The sequence below is a fragment of the Aplidium turbinatum genome, chromosome 7, assembly GCF_918807975.1.
Source record: "Aplidium turbinatum chromosome 7, kaAplTurb1.1, whole genome shotgun sequence".
Classification (NCBI taxonomy): Eukaryota; Metazoa; Chordata; class Ascidiacea; order Aplousobranchia; family Polyclinidae; genus Aplidium; species Aplidium turbinatum.
In genome coordinates, this window is record NC_137478.1 from 9,331,849 (window position 1) to 9,337,960 (window position 6,112).

Sequence of the window (6,112 nt, forward strand, 5' to 3'; positions counted from 1 at the left end):
TGACAATTGACTTCATTCCGTATCGACGTTTCATGCGATGGCACCAAAAAATCATCCTCTAGTCGTGACTGGTGTCTTGTCGGCGTGGCTTGATGTTTCTCTCAATAGGCTAGTCGAATAATTTCTGATTTGGTTATTTCACGCATTATTTCCATAAAAAATCTCCAAAACGAGACATTTTCATCACTTTAAATAGGAAAGTAGCGAGAGTACGACCAAGAAATGCAGCGTCTCTCCGCTACGTTGAAAAAAAGCAGCGCCGCTACAACATCCTAGCACGTCGTTTAGCCTACCTGATACGATGACCGCGAGGTAATGTCGCCTTTTGCTGCAGATGTTATGGCGTTGCAAAAATCACGATAGTTTTTGCCTCGTCTACGCAGATGGTGGTAACTTTGCCGTAGATTCGTTCGTTAAGAGGCTGCATTGATTTGCGTTTTGGCGCTTCTACATTTTTCCAGATCCATGCTAGCCTATGTTATGACAAGTGATAGGCTATTGTTTTTTTTTTGCTTTGATGGTCGGAAATAATAAACAAAAAACATTATGATAATAAATGTCTCGTTTTGGAGATTTGTGCGAAAGGCAAAAATCGCCGACTTAAGCTTTCTTCGAAGTCTTCTTGGGAAGGAGCACGGCTTGGATGTTGGGCAAAACATCACCTTGTGCAATGGTGACTCCGCCCAGAAGCTTGTTCAGTTCCTCGTCGTTGCGGATGGCGAACTGAAGGTGACGGGGAATGATTCTCGTCTTTGTTGTCGCGGGCGGCGTTACCGGCCAACTCCAACACCTCGGCGCTCGAGCACGGCCGCAAGGCACGCTGGTGCACCTACGCGCTCCGAGTAATGTCCAGTGCGCAAGAGCCTGTGCACACGACCGACTGGAAATTGAAGACCTGCTCTTTGGCTTCGCCTTGGATTTTCCGCCGCCTTTGCCACGTCCTGACATGTTTCAATTAATTGAAGTTAACAAAGTTGAAAACAAAACAGAATTTTTTTTTTTTTGATAATAATAGTCGAATTTTTTTTGAATTGCACTGCTTCAATGGTGTGCACAGGACAGGTGTCACTAGGTTATGTGATGTGAGAAATGGTGGGACCACGAGAATTTTTTGAGCACACTTTTGTCCGGAAAGTAGGCTAGCTGTTGACACTCGCTGAAGCAAAATCAGGATTTGTCCCTGTTTCCCAGCGACCGGAGTGGAAACTGACTGGCTTCTTTCAGTTGCTGGGCAAGAGGGGGTTAAGATGATTGGTTGCTGCCCAGTCAGCAACTCGGTGTGCTGTTGGTTGAAGTCGTCAGCGTTGAGACTGGGGTGGGAAGACATTAAAAGATGATGGCAACTGACGGGGGCTTGTTTTGCAGCCTATTAGTAATTAACAGTTTAACCACTATCAGTAATTAACCACTATCTTGTAATTAACAGTTTCAGTAAACATGGAAATGTTTGACACATCGCAATACAGGCAACAATAGTGACCTGGCTGCAAACATATCAGCAAAAAAATAGGCCCCAATAACAGAAAGAAAGAAACCAGGCATCATGAAGCAAACGCTTGTGGAAATCACCGAAAAAACGTTTCTATCGTAACTCATGAACAACGTTCCCTCTAAAAAATCAATGAGTTGGTTTTTCATCCTTTTAGTGAGAGTCTATAAACCGTCTTTCTTTGATTATTAGACAACTGTCACTTGCGGTGCTTATCAGCATGGCAAGAATTGTTGATTAACATTTTGCAGTAAATATTTTTATAATACCAGAAAAAGTCTTTAAATTTATATATAATATTTTTCCAATTTATTATAAATTGAGTTGGCACACCGACCTATTTTGCCAACAAAAACTTGCATAAAGGAACACTGCTCGTGAAACCCAATAATGGTGAAACGCACACTAGTGTTTACAGGACGTTTACAAACTTAAAATAAGCAACCCTATGCTCACAGAGATTTTCGAAATTCGAAAACAGACGTTTTAATCAACCACTGAGACAGTGTGGCTGGACATCGCATTGGAATAACTTTAAACGACCCCTACCTAGAACTACAATTTGATTGGTCGGTCGGTGGAACCGTATGCAAAGCGAAAATGCGCATCCCGCAAAGTATTTTTTACCTTCATGCTGTTGAACTCTCAAGAAAAGTATTTTTGGTTAAACTTGTGCGCTGATACCTTCCGCGGGCCGCACATAACAGCGTGGCGGGCCGCCAGTTGGTGACCCCTGGTCTATATTGTTGCATGTAGTGTTTGGGCAGTGCAGACGTGTTTGCTGATGATCCTGTTATCCACTTTTGTCTGTTTGTTGAGCGGAATCTTGGAGGAGTCGTTGGTGGGTCGATGATGACGTCTCTTTTTGACAAGTCTGCGTACCAGTAGCCTATTTATTCCAATCATGATGCGAATCGAACTTATTGTAGCTGGTAATTTTAGTAGCCTATAAGTTAACTGGAGAAAAAATTATAACCACACAATAGCCTACAGGTAATAAAAATAGCTCAACAAAGCATTCATTCCATTCCGGACCTTTTGCAATGCAAAGTTGCGGGTAACAGCGTCAAGTATGAATAGGTTAATCGAATGAATAGCCTATTGTTTAGAACTGCAATCCACAAAATGCAAAAAGCATAGATTTAAAACTGCACAAGTAGGCTGCTTGGATGAGGCAGCTTTCTTTAGAATTTCTTATCTGGCCGGGTTACAAATGAAAATGACACAAGCTTAAAGCCTACAGTCGATCAATTACTCCAAAATGATATGACATCTGGACAACACTATGAACTCCAACCAGATTTAAGCAATGGCATCCATAAGCAGATAATAGGCAAAAAGGGTGTACTTCTCTTAAATTGAATCTTGCTTGAGCATTTTTAATCTTTCCAGACATGTTGAATCAATATGCCTCGCCAACGCAGTTTTTGAAGTCAAGGTTCAGTTGGTCAAGCAAAAATAGTAGGTCTAAGCTACACGCTTAGCCAAACGCAGCATCACCAGTTTTCAAGGAACAACAATAGAAACCCTTTAATGATGCAGAAATCAGTGGACTTGACAGCATCAAATTTTACGTCTTTAAGCAGTTTAACATAGCCTACCTTAATACAAGAATGATTTGTTCTTTATGAGAAACATCTAAAGTAGCCTAGCATTTACCATGATCGAAAAATACTTGAAACTGCCTATTTCATTCAAAATTTTGTTTATTTTTCAAGTGGTACATTATCATTTTAGTGTCAAAAATGGGCCCCCCTCAAATGTGAAAAAATGAAAAACTACTCGTTTTTCCTTTACAATCATTGTTATGCTAGGGGGGAAAGTTGCTCGACTTCCCCCCCTCTTGGAGCCCCTGCTGATCAGAAGCCATGGCTAGCGAAATTCTGCGTAGTTTTTTTTCAGATTGAAAAACAATTTTGTAAAAATGCACTTTCTGATTTTCCTACAGTCTTTTGATTAAATATGCCTCATGACTTTGATAAGTATGTTAATTGATAGAGAAATTATCAAATACTGCTCTGAAACGCTGTGAAAACGCTTTTCCATGCTTAGAAAATACAGATGTCAAAACATAGTGTAAATATATCAAACGCAGAGGCGCTCACATGCGTAGCCTATGACAGTGCGAGCATTGAGGCTAATAAAAGATAGAACAAATATAGTTTGACGGCCACCGGGCATAATTCAACTGCAATAATGCTCCGCCGATGTTAAATGATTTTTTGTTCTTGATATTTCTTCTTCCTATCCACGAAGATTCCATCAGGAGAATGCACAATATCAAATGATAAGTTTAAAACACAAAATTAGCAAACAATTTTTATAATTCTTATTAAGATGCCAAAAATGCAGTATTTTTTGTTTGTCGTATTCAGGCCATTACGCCCGGTAGTTTAAGATTTAGATTAAGTGGACAGCAAGGCAAAGAAGCCAATCTTCGTGTCCACTTTCAGGCGTGCCTTTAAATGTCCTGCCAGGGACACAGCCGCATGCTCTTGAGCGGTGTCGAACCGGCGTCGTTTCGATTGCCGTTCCAGGGCTCTTACCACTCGGGTATGCAGCCGACAAAGCAGTATAACGGAACAATATAGTTAAAGTCAACATGTTTCTACGTGTATTTGACGTAAAGACAAGCTTCACTTATAGTAATAATAATCAATTAAAACACAAAGCCCAGCCAGTTAAATCTGCTGCTTTTTACATTGATTCAACGTTTTAGGGCGTTGAATCGATGTAAAAATGTACAGTCTTGCTCGCGTACGCAGGTCTTACAATTTAAAGGCAATAAGCAACGCAATATCATTAGAAATAAACAATAAAAAAATAATTTTAATACAAGTAAAACGTATTTTAACGTCTAATAATTAATCAACGTAGGAACATGTTGACTTTAGTTGTATTGTTTATTTTTTTCATCTTAATACGTACCGGTAACACAATTGTTCGCTTATTTTGTGTTTTAAACTTTATCGAGAAAATGAATTATCTGGTTACAACCCACAACAATGCTTGATATGAACGACTCGGTTACATGTCTTGTAATACAAACGAATTTATTTTCACACGAGTCAGTTCAATCATAAACAGTTAAAAATCAGTTTCGATCAGCTAGCAGCTAGATTATCTTCAGTTACCGGTACGCTGAAAGAAAACAGCACAAAAAATCAAATGATAAAGGTGCAAAAGAATGAAAAACGTTTCACTCCTGCTACGTCAAAGAATTGATGGAAAAGATTAACAACCAAAGGCAAAATAAATGAAAAATGGCACGAAAGAGTATGGTATGGAATTGTACCATCATAAGCCTAACCAGGAAACATCAACAATACGAAAAATTCAAACAAAATGAAGTGGTGTACCAGCAAACATCTATAGGATTGGATAGGATTATATAGATATAGGATTTTAAACTTTATCGTCATTTTATATTGCGCATGAAATCTTCGTGGATAGGCAGAAGAAATATTAAGAACAAAAAATCATTTAAAATCGGAGGAGCATTATTACAGTTGAATAGAATAAACTTTAACTGATATTAACAGGACTATTAGCCTACTTACTAAGCTGTTGAAAACTCGACCGGGAAAGCATAATGCGGCATCCTTAATTTCTGAATACTCCAGCCAGGGATAGTCATCAAACCATTGTGCGCGAAATTGTTTACCTTTAACTTTAGGATAGTTGGCCTTGACAGTTTTAATTCGTCCTTTACTAATCACATAATTAATATACTTCACGACATTTTGGCAAAGGGAAGGCAGGATCAAATTTGTAACCTTTTAAGTCCTTTGTAGAATTTTAATTGGTAAGGTAAATATTAGGATTTACTGATTCACTGTTCTAAATAAAGAACACAAAATACCAAAAACTTTTGCAGATTTTGTAACTTACAGTACTGTAATTAAACTTCTGCAACAAAAAGCACTGTAGAAGCAAGTGACCCTCATGCGTTATGCAGTAAACAAATTGAACTAAGCTAAAGAATTACAACCGCTTGCATTATCCTAGTGGTAGGCTACTTATTACTTTAATAGGTTTTGTTGAAATCTACATCATATCCTTATGAAAACTTTGAACGACCCAATGCTGTATAGTAGGTCTAGTACAGGGGTTCCCAACCTGTGGTATACGCGTAGCCTACCACTAGTGGTACGCGAAGGTTTTTCAGGTGGTACGCGGATAGTTTCCGTTTTTTTTTACAAAAACCTGGATTCACAAATATTTATCTGGTTTTGTTTATAAAACAAAATTCCGGAAGCCAATTCTTATTGTTACGTATTCCCTGTTGCGTCGTATCATTACGATCTTCAAAAACAGGTCGTGTCAATTGTCAACAAGAAGCACAGTTGCTTTGAAAAGCAGTAACAACGCTGTGGGACAGTGGGCGTCAATCAACTCAAATGATTGCTCTTGATAGATATCAGCTACTGTTTTACAGCTTAAGCTACAAATAGCGTTGAATAATGCTAGTTAATAAGCTAAACATAGATCGGAATAAAATGTTCAATAACAGTTACAAGAAATGTTAACCAATAAACTTCTGGCCCATAATGGCCTCTTCATATTCAACGCAAAGCATGCTATTCCACAGCTACTGACTTCCCTTCCACGCGGGAATGTGAG

General features: G+C 38.8%; 1 pseudogene; it reads right to left on the bottom strand.

The window, feature by feature from the left end:
* Positions 1-600: 600 nt before the first annotated feature.
* LOC145774722 (histone H2A-like) lies at positions 601-948 on the bottom strand (annotated as a pseudogene).
* Positions 949-6,112: the final 5,164 nt, after the last annotated feature.